The sequence below is a fragment of the Gracilinanus agilis genome, chromosome 3, assembly GCF_016433145.1.
Source record: "Gracilinanus agilis isolate LMUSP501 chromosome 3, AgileGrace, whole genome shotgun sequence".
Lineage (NCBI taxonomy): Eukaryota > Metazoa > Chordata > Mammalia > Didelphimorphia > Didelphidae > Gracilinanus > Gracilinanus agilis.
In genome coordinates, this window is record NC_058132.1 from 351,118,447 (window position 1) to 351,128,675 (window position 10,229).

At 33.4% G+C, this 10,229-nt stretch overlaps 1 pseudogene; it reads right to left on the bottom strand.

Moving 5' to 3' along the window:
- Positions 1 to 9,052: 9,052 nt before the first annotated feature.
- The window catches only part of LOC123239485, a 7,598-nt pseudogene continuing 6,421 nt past the window's right edge, over positions 9,053 to 10,229 (bottom strand).

The following is a 10,229-nucleotide window of genomic DNA, read 5'->3' on the forward strand; positions in this document are numbered from 1 at the left end:
ATGATTAAAGTACTTTTTCTAAAAGTTTGATTGTGAATGGAATGAGATATAAAATTATTAGGGCATTGTTAGAGAGCTGGAAGGATCTTGAAAGTAAAGGCAGTTCAAGTTAAGTATATTTCTTATTTTATTACATAGTGTGTAGACCCTGATACTGGCTGGCAGACATGTTAGTGGGAAGATGTGAAACCCTTTATCACCCATCCTCTTCTCTCCATCACCTGGAGTAACTTTTCCTATTTTAGCTGATATTGAGTGAAGCCTGAATCCACTAAATTACTGAGTGTGCCCCAAGACTATCAAACATTAATGCTGTCAGTTTACAAGCTGTTTCTCTGGGCAAGTTGCTTTCCTATTCATAACCTTAGATTCTTGGCTATAGAATAGGGATAGTTATCCTAAGGTTACCTACCTTATAAGGAAAAGAAAATGCTTTGTAAATCTTAAAGTGACCTATAAATGTGAATTGTCATTAATATTATTCCCCACAGGCAACGTCTCTATTTTGAATTTTTTTCCCTTTGATATAATATTCATTTGCATTTTTTCCCTCTAAGCAGAATTTTATTTCATATTTTTGGGTCCATATTTGTAACTGTCAAAGGTCTATATTATTTTTTATCTTTACAATTGTTGCTAATGATTCAATATTTAATATCATTTGCAAATTTCATTAGCATGCTGTTTTTCCCTTTCCCTGGACAATTAATAAAAATGGTAAATGGGCTGTAACCATAACTTAAGATACCAACCTCTGTGACACCCTGCTGAGAACACATTTCTCAACAAGTTCATACATTTTCATTTGCTAACATCTTTTGTTTACATTTTAAAACTGGATCTTAATCCCTGCAATTATCAGGCAACATAGGCAAAATGGAAGTGATGTTTACATAAAATTATGACAAAGAAGACAAGGAAGAGATAATGTCAGTCTCTGCCATTAATAATTTGATAATTTTAATGAGCAAACTACCTAGCCAGAATTTCCAAAAGCTTTCTAGGGTGCCTCCCAATGTAACCTTCCCTTACAATGTTTCTCTACTGTTTTCACATTATCTCTTCAACAATCTTGTGATATAGGAAAGTTATTGACTATCATTCCTATTGAATCATGTGGAAATGGAAAAAGGTCAAGTGGTTTACTTAAGGTAACAGTGCCCACAAATAGTGGTTTAGACTTAAACCTAAGTCTTTTGACTCTATTTCTTGTCTTTTCAACTATATCATGTTAACCTTACATCTTCATGAATCCATTGTTTATGAAACTTTCACAGACTTGCATTTCTATAGTTATATTTTTCATTGACATATTCATTTCATGCCTCCTTTCTTATTCCCTTAATTCTTGACTTTCTAATAACATTAGAAACAAAGAAACAGGAGACCAATTGGATCTATCATACGTGGAATCATCTCTATGCATTTGAACATATACATTGCCATATAATGAATCTAATTCTGTCATTAATATGGCCAAGATAACTGAACCATGAAACAGTCAGTCCAATTATTTCATCCATCTTAGTGACCAAATCAGACCAACCACCCAGCAACATAATCAATTACTCAGTGACCATCCACTATGATGGCAGCAAAAGAAAACAAAAACAAATCAATCCTAGTTTGAATCAATTCTGTAAATCTCTATAGACAAGACTATCATCTAAGCTTTATTAAGTTGTAGTTTTTACTACTTTCTTGTCCTGAATATATATCTTACATCATAGGTATTTGTAAATATCCAAATCAATTATTTCTCTTCTCTGCTTGGCTAGCTGGCTACTTTGCTTCCCATCTATTATTTTTCTCTTTTCATTCATCTTATTAATGACAAATAAATGAAGAAATTGATTACCTCATCTTTTTTGGATATCATTCATTTTATCTTCCCTCTCCCTTGCTTATTAGATAGTCTATTTCTTCCTCTGTTTCATTTTTTCTCCTCTACATGTGGAGTGTTTCTTATTTGCCTCAACCCCCTCAGAAAGCATTTGGAGTATTAGTATAACCCAGATGCTCTTTGTAAGAAAATGGTACAATAAATGATTGCCATTTTATAAAATCATGGAATATTAGTGCTAGAAGAGGTCTTAGAGCTTACTGAGTCCAACCCTCTCATTTTGAAGCTATGCAAACTGAAGCTTAGAGGAATGAACTGACTTCCTAGAATTCATCTAGCAAGTTGAAGTCAAATTATCTGATTTTTTGTCAGCATTATTTCTACCATAGAACACTATTTCCTTACTTTTCATCTTAAGATAGATTAAGCTCATTTTATATCTAGGTATTTTAGAGTTTTCTAAAATATCCCCTAAAAACATTGCTTCTTTAAGTACATTTTATTTTACAAAAAATTTTACTCTGTTGCATTTGGAATGAATAGTAATTTGGTCAACAGATGATGAATTCTGATGATGAGACAAGTTAAGAATTCTTTCTTAACTTTTTTTTCAAAGTGTTCCTCATCCTGTGTTTTACTTATGTTTCTGTAGGGGAAGGGGAATAATTAGGGTGGGGTAGAGAAGAGAGACTAGGGTAGTGGATTCTAAAATTATCTAGTTTTTAGATCATCTAGAATATTAGTTCAATTTTATTTGCTCTAAATTTCAGGTTATTGCAATAATCAAGGAATTTACACTATTGGAAAAATTAAAGCATTTTAATATTGATTTTACAATAAATGGAACCTGGAGACAAAATGAAGTTACAAGTAAATGGCTAAATGACTCACAGTTACTCCTTGGAGAGACAAACAATAGATTTTGCAGTGTTAGTTTTGCCATGACTACAAAAGCAACAAGAACCATATTACCTTGCCACTTCCAACAATTATGACCAATTTGATGTTGGGCAAGTCATAACCTCTCTTGGCCTCAGTTTCCTCATTTAGATTATTGGCTAGATAATATCCAAGGTTCCTTACAACTTCAAATCTTTGATTGTATGATTTTTTTATGGTGGCATTTCAACTTCTAATTTTGTGGTATGTATTATGAGCATAAGTAAAGAGACTATCTTGAAAATAAATGTAAATTATGTGCCAACATCTATTGCAGAGGATATAGTGGAGGGGGGGAATTGCATAAAGAACTTTGCAAGATATCCCAAACTAAACCAACATATATTTCAATAACTAGTCATTTCAATTTGAAATTGACTATATGGTTAACATCCAAAAAACATTTTTACTTTTATGGGATTTCTATCAGATTCAGCTATGTGAGGTCAGACTATTGAGTAATTTTAAAAAAAAGGTAAAAGTAACCATCAGAATAAGAAAGAATAAAGGAAAGACAATGAAAACAATTGTACACTTTTTAGCCTATTATTTTTAAAATATGCACTGAAAAATGGAGGGTGGGAGGGGGAGAGGAAAGATGTTAACTTTAATTGTCACCATATCTTAAGTAGATTTCATTGAAATAAAACAGAAACCACAAGATGGAAGCAAAAAGAATAGAAAAACTTTCTTATCAAGCACTTATTCAGAAAGAAGTAACAGTGAAGGATAGTATTACTTAAGAATTTCTTTTTCTTTTTCTCTTTCTTTCTTTCTTTCTTTCTTTCTTCCTTCCTTCCTTTCTTTCTTTCTTTTTTTCTTTTCTCTTTTTCTTTTTTTTTACCAAGTAGTGAATTATTATCCCAAAAGCTTGGATCTTTACTTTAAACATAAGTTTATTTCACTCTTTTATAATTGTTTGTCATATGTCTGTTTTGTTCCACTGATCTACTTTTCTATTACTTAGCCAGTTACTTTTAATAATTACTTCTTTATAATATAGTTTAAAATCTGGTACCACTAGACCTCTTTCCTTAAGATTTTTTCCCAATAATTAATTTGATGTTCTTGAACTTTTGTTTTTCCAAATTAATTTTATTATTATTTTTTCTAGTTCAATAAAAAAAATTTGATAATTAATTGGGATGGTATTGAATAAGTAAATTAGGTACGAGTGCCATTTTAAATATATTGTCTCTGGTGGGCAGCTGGGGAGCTCAGTGGATTGAGAGTCAGGCTAGAGATGGGAGTCCTAGGTTCAAATCCAGCCTCAGACACTTTCTTTATTACTTTACTTTAATAAAGTTGCAGGATACAAAATACATGCACATAAATCATCATCATTTCTATATATTTCCAACACATCAGAGCAGCAAGAGGTAGAAAGAGAAACACCATTTAAAATCACTCTAGAAAATATAAAATACTTAGGAATCTATTTACCAAAACAAACACAGCAATTATATGAAAACAACTACAAAACACTTTCCAAACAATTAAAACTAGATCTAAACAATTGGAAAAACACTGATTGCTCATGGGTAGGATGAGCTAACATAATAAAAATGACAATTCTACCCAAATTAATTTACCTGTTTAGTGTCATACATATCAAACTACCAAAAAACTTTTTTTACTGAATTAGAAAAAACTATAACAAAGTTCATCTGGAATAACGAAAGATCAAGAATATCAAGGGAAATAATGAAAAAAAAATGTGAAGGAAGGTGGCCTAGCAGTACCAGATATTAAACTATACTATAAAGCAGCAGTCATCAAAACGGTATGGTACTGGCTAAGAGACAGAAGGGAGGATCAGTGGAATAGATTTGCGGTAAGTGATGTCAGCAAGACAATGTATGACGAACCCAAAGAGCCCAACTTTTGGGACATGAATCCACTATTTGACAAAAACTGCTGGGAAATTTGGAAAACAATATGGGAGAGATTAGGTTTAGGTCAACATTTTACACCCTACACCAAGATAAATTCAGAATGGGTGAATGTCTTGAATATAAAGAGGTAAACTATAAATAAGTTAAGTGAACACAGAATAGTATACTTCTCAGATCTCTGTGAAAGGAAAGATTTTAAAACCAAGCAAGAGTTAGAGAAAATTACAAAATGTAAATTAAATGGTTTTGATTATATTAAACTAAAAAGCTTTTGTACAAAAACAAAAATAGTGTAGTCAAAGTCAGAAGGGAAACAACAAATTGGGAAAAAATCTTTATAACAAAAAACTCTGACAGGGGTCTAATAACTCAAATATACAAGGAGTTAAATCAATTGTATAAAAAATCAAGCCATTCCCCAACTGATAAATGGGCAAAGGACGTGAATAAGCAATTTTCAGATAAAGAAATCAAAAATATCAATAAGCACATGAGAAAGTGTTCTAAATCTCTAATAATTAGAGGAATGCAAATCAAAACAACTCTGAGGTATCACCTCACACCTAGCAGATTGGCTAAAATGAAAGAAGGGGAGAGTAATGAATGTTGGAGGGAACGTGGCCAAATTGAGACATTAATGTATTCCTGGTGAAGTTGTGAACTGATCCAACCATTCTGGCTGGCAATTTGGAACTATCCTCAAAGGGTTATAAAAGATTACCTTCCCTTTGATCCAGCCATACCACTGTTGGGTTTGTACCCCAAAAAGATCATAGATAAACAGGCTTGTATGAAAATATTTATATCTGTGCTTTTTGTGGTGGCGAAAAACTGGAAAATGAGAGTATGCCCTTCAATTGGGGAATGGCTGAACAAATTGTGGTATCTGCTGGTGATGGAATACTATTGCGCTCAAAGGAATAATAAACTGGAGGAATTCCATGTGAACTGGAAAGACCTCCAGGAATTGATGCAGAATGAAAGGAGCAGAGCCAGAAGACCATTGTACACAGAGACCAATACACTGTAGCAAAATAGAATGTAATGGACTTCAGTACTAGCGGCAATGCAATGACCCAGGACAATTCTGAGGGATTTATGAAAAAGAACGCTACCCACATTCAGAGGAAGAACTACAGGAGTGGAAACACAGAAGAAAAGCAATTGCTTGAACACATGGGTTGAGGCAGACATGATTGGGGATGTAGACTTGAAACTACCACACCAATGCAACTATCAACAATTTGGAAATAGGTCTTGATCAATGACACATGTTAAAACCAGTGGAAATGCGCATTGGCTATGGGGGGGCATGCTGGGGGGTGAAGGGGAAAGTAAGAACATAAATCATGTAACTTTTCTAAAAAATAAAAAATTATTTAAAAAATAAAACAATAGGGAGAACTTTGTTAAATTTATAAGAATATGAGCCATTTCTCAACTGATAAAGTGGTTAAAAAGATATGAACATTTTTTGATGAAGTAATCAAAACTATATATAATCATATGGGAAAATTCTCTAAATCATTATTGATTAAAGAAATGCAAATAAAGACAAGTCATTATTGATTAGAAAATGCAAATGAAAGCAACTCTGAGATATTATCTCACATCTCTCAGATTGACTAAAATGATAAAATGGCAAAATGACAAAAGCTGGAAGGGATGTAGAAAAATGGGGACACTTATACACTGTTGGTTGAACTGTGAACTGATACAACCATTTTTGGAGCGCAATCTGGAATTATCCCCAAAGGGTTATAATAATCTGCATCCTTTTTGATCCAGAAAAACCACTATTAAGTCTATTTTCTAAAGTGATAAAAAAATGATCCTATATGTTCTAAACTAGCAGCTCCCTTTATGGTGGTACAAGGAGTCTCATGCATCTATTAAGATCCTTTAACATTTCTTGACAAATGCAATCATGGAGATAACTCTGCTCAGTGACCCTTATTATTAGCATCAAGGAAAGTATAAAAAAGCAATATCTATGTTCATTAAAAGTTTTTGACATTCATGGAGGATGTCTTGTAGAAGTTCTAAATAGAAGAGAGATTTCCTATAGGAAATTAGGTCTTCCAGCTAACCCTTTTCTCAGATGATTTGGGGGTAAAACATAAGTCCTAGAAAATTATTTGGATGATATAACATAGCTATATAGTAATATATATGCACATATATTGCATAGAGAAAATTATGTAAATGACAATCCTCAGTGGGATCTATGACTTCCAAAGAGATGGTCCTACATAGCCACAACAGAAAAAGCAAACAGATGAAAATTGCTTATTGTTCAGATATCCAATTGAATGACCAGTGCAATTGAAAGGGCAGTAAGAGATACATTTAATATCATACCTATATGTGGTAAAGGTACTGGAAATTTATAATAAACTGAATGGGAAGAAAAAAATGGAGTCGATTATGCTTAACTAATTTTTTCCAAGCTGTTCCCTACTGATGAGACCCATCTTTTGAGTATACCCTCAGTGAGAATGTAAATTCCTTAATACTACAGTTTCCAAGGAATCAAAATTCCTTCTTACATAAAGGACAAGGGTAGGTGAAAATGGGGTACAGAATATTTCTAATGATGGCTACACTTAAGAAGTACTCTCAGGGATATCATTAAAGAATGGTATGATGGGAAAAAAGAGATAGATATGGTATGAGTGAAAAATAATATTTGAACAGCCCAAATGTTGCACCAGTCTCCAGAGCTGTAACATCTAGACACCAGGCTATCTTTTGCACTCTAGGTGAGTTGTCTGTAGAGAAGCTATGAGAGGAATTTGACAAGAATTGTACTACATGAGAAGGCATAAGGCTGGCCACAATTTGTTTTGATAAAGAGCACATCTCCAACACTTAGATCTCTGGTCCCTTGAAAAAGAAGTAACTTGTGCTTTGATAAACCTACAAGTCCACTTTAAAGCTTCCTCTGCCCAAAAGATGCCTAGGCTTCACAGGATACTGAAGGTGGAACAAATTAATGAAGTTAAGAATGGTGAGGAGAGAGGAAAAGGGGAAGGTTTCATAGCTAATAAGCAAGACTGATCTTTGGGAATATATCTTTCCAGGTGTTTTTTTCCCATTCAAAAAGTATGATTAACTTTATTTTTTTAAACAAAGTTTAAAATAAAACAGTATTAAAATATTACATTTATACAATATATGTACAAATAAGTTGTGGTCTTTTCCGCAAGCAATGCACTGAAACATTTTAGGGAAAATAAACTAACTTAGTGCAGTTTCTTCAAAAGAAGAAAAGGTTTCACAGGTCAAGTAGCAGAAATAATATAGTGTAATTTTTTTCTGATGAAGTCCAGTTGCTTAGCTGCTGAGCTAAAATATTTATTTACATAGAAGCTTTTTTTACACCAAGTTCTTGAGTGCTCCCACTTTGAGTTCTTACATTATTTTTCCAGTAAGTTTTCTAGAAGCCACTGTATATACATCTTTATTCTGCTTTAGTCTTTTCTACTTTAAATCATCTCATATTGTCCTTTTTTCATAATGTACTTTTTGAGGGGAACCCTAAATTTTCTGAACATAAATTACTTTAGTCTACAGTTTTTAAAAAGTACCTTAAAGGGGATATTTTCTTTGATATTTTCATAAAGCTATTCTTCATATAAAAATTTTCCCTACTAAAATCATTGTGATAATATACAAAGGTTTTATATTAAAACAACCCGTATATTAAACAAAGCTCTGATTAAGATGTGCACAGCTATTTTGCTGAATCTGGAGTTTAGAAAAGCCAACCTTTTCCTTGTTTTATCTTTTTTGTTCTTACCCAAAGATTATACTGAAATTCACAAAAGTTCATGTATTTTGGAGCAGAATGCTATGGCAGCTGCAATGAAAATGTCATCATCTTATTCTATAACTTAAACCTCTGTAAACAGTCAAGAATTTTTTCAAGAATTAACTGAATAGCACCAATCAAATGAGTTCTTTAACTTCCAGAGTACAATTTAAAGTGGCACTCATCTAGTCCAAAACATCTCAAACAGTAACATTCCTAATTGATCAGAATGAACTTTGTTGCACGAGTCCCAAAAATGTAGCAAAGGTAAAAATTAGACTGACTACATAGTTCCTGGATCTGTATTCACCCTGGGAATGAAATACTAATATTTGTAAACTAGTTCGGCTGTTGTTTTTTTTGACAGCTAAGATCTGAACTATGGTTATCACATTCTGAATGGGTAGAGGCTTTTAACTCATTCATGGCAGTGTAATTTCTGAATTGGTTAGGACTATTACTAAAATTGTTTTAGCTTTTTTAGTACTCCAAAAGGAATATAATATTCTACTGCCAAGTCAGAACAAATCCACTCGGCAAGCTCTCAGTTCAACTTTGCCTTTAGTGTTTTCCGGGGGATTTTTCTGTGCTCGGTGGTGTCATGATGCCTCCATTGCACACTGGTGACAACTGTCCCACCTTTGTGAAAGCAGACACATAATTGACTTCCTCCAGCATAGCCAAATAATTTGTGCGTGTCTGGATATTATGTCTGTCTTCTACAGAAATCTTCTTAAAAATCTTCAGTTTCACCGGAGGTCCACCCTTCACTACTCTGGGAAAAGGTACCATCCATTCTGCACATTCTGAAATATTGTCCCAGTCTAAACCTGACGCTTTCTTAACAACTTCAATGGAGGTAAAATGGCATAAAGCAGCTGCTGCCAATATTCTATACTGGAATTCTAATGAGTCAATAGAGAGAATACACAGATCCAGGAGCTGGGCTATCTGAACAAACTTTTCCTGGGAATACTGAGGTAGGAGTACTTTAGGAACATCTTTTAGAGCATCGACTTGGAGAAAGACATTCAACTAGGCAATAACTGTTACTGGACAGAGCTCCCACTTTAAAGCCTTTAATATAATGAGTTCCATCCCTAGGATATCATCTTCACTGCAAGCACCAACAGTAACATAAGCAAATTCTTGTAATTTAGGAGCATAGATTTCCTCAAGTTTTGCAGCAATGAATAATGAGGTAATACCAATAAGCTGAAGCATATTTTTGTTTATATCCTTTTGTGTCAACATAAATCTATCAAAAAAATCTTGAGCAAGATAAATGTTTCTCTGTGAAGTGTATACACTTCACATATCTCTAAAAGCCAGTCTAGAAATATTGATCTCATCTGTGGTTCTAAGTCAGAATGTAGCATTTCAAAATGTTTATCATGAACATATTTGGTCTCCTTTTTTAACATATTAAAACAGACATCCTTAGAACATCCCCAACTTAGGTCAGGCAGAGGTGAAGGATTTATAAAAAGGTTTTTAAACCTGTAATTAGTAAACCTGGAGAAGTCACTGGTGACAGTTTCTTTGTGTGGGGTTTCAATAATAATGCAAGGAGTGATATCCCCAGATAACACAGGTGGCCAACAATTCCTAATTTCATATTGCTGTCTCTTGACTCCAGTCTCCTCTTTTCTTTTCTTTACATCCCGAGTCGTTTTCCTTTTTTTGGCTTGAAGGAATTGGGTTTCCTGGGGAGAATCTGTTTGACTAGTCTGGGGCT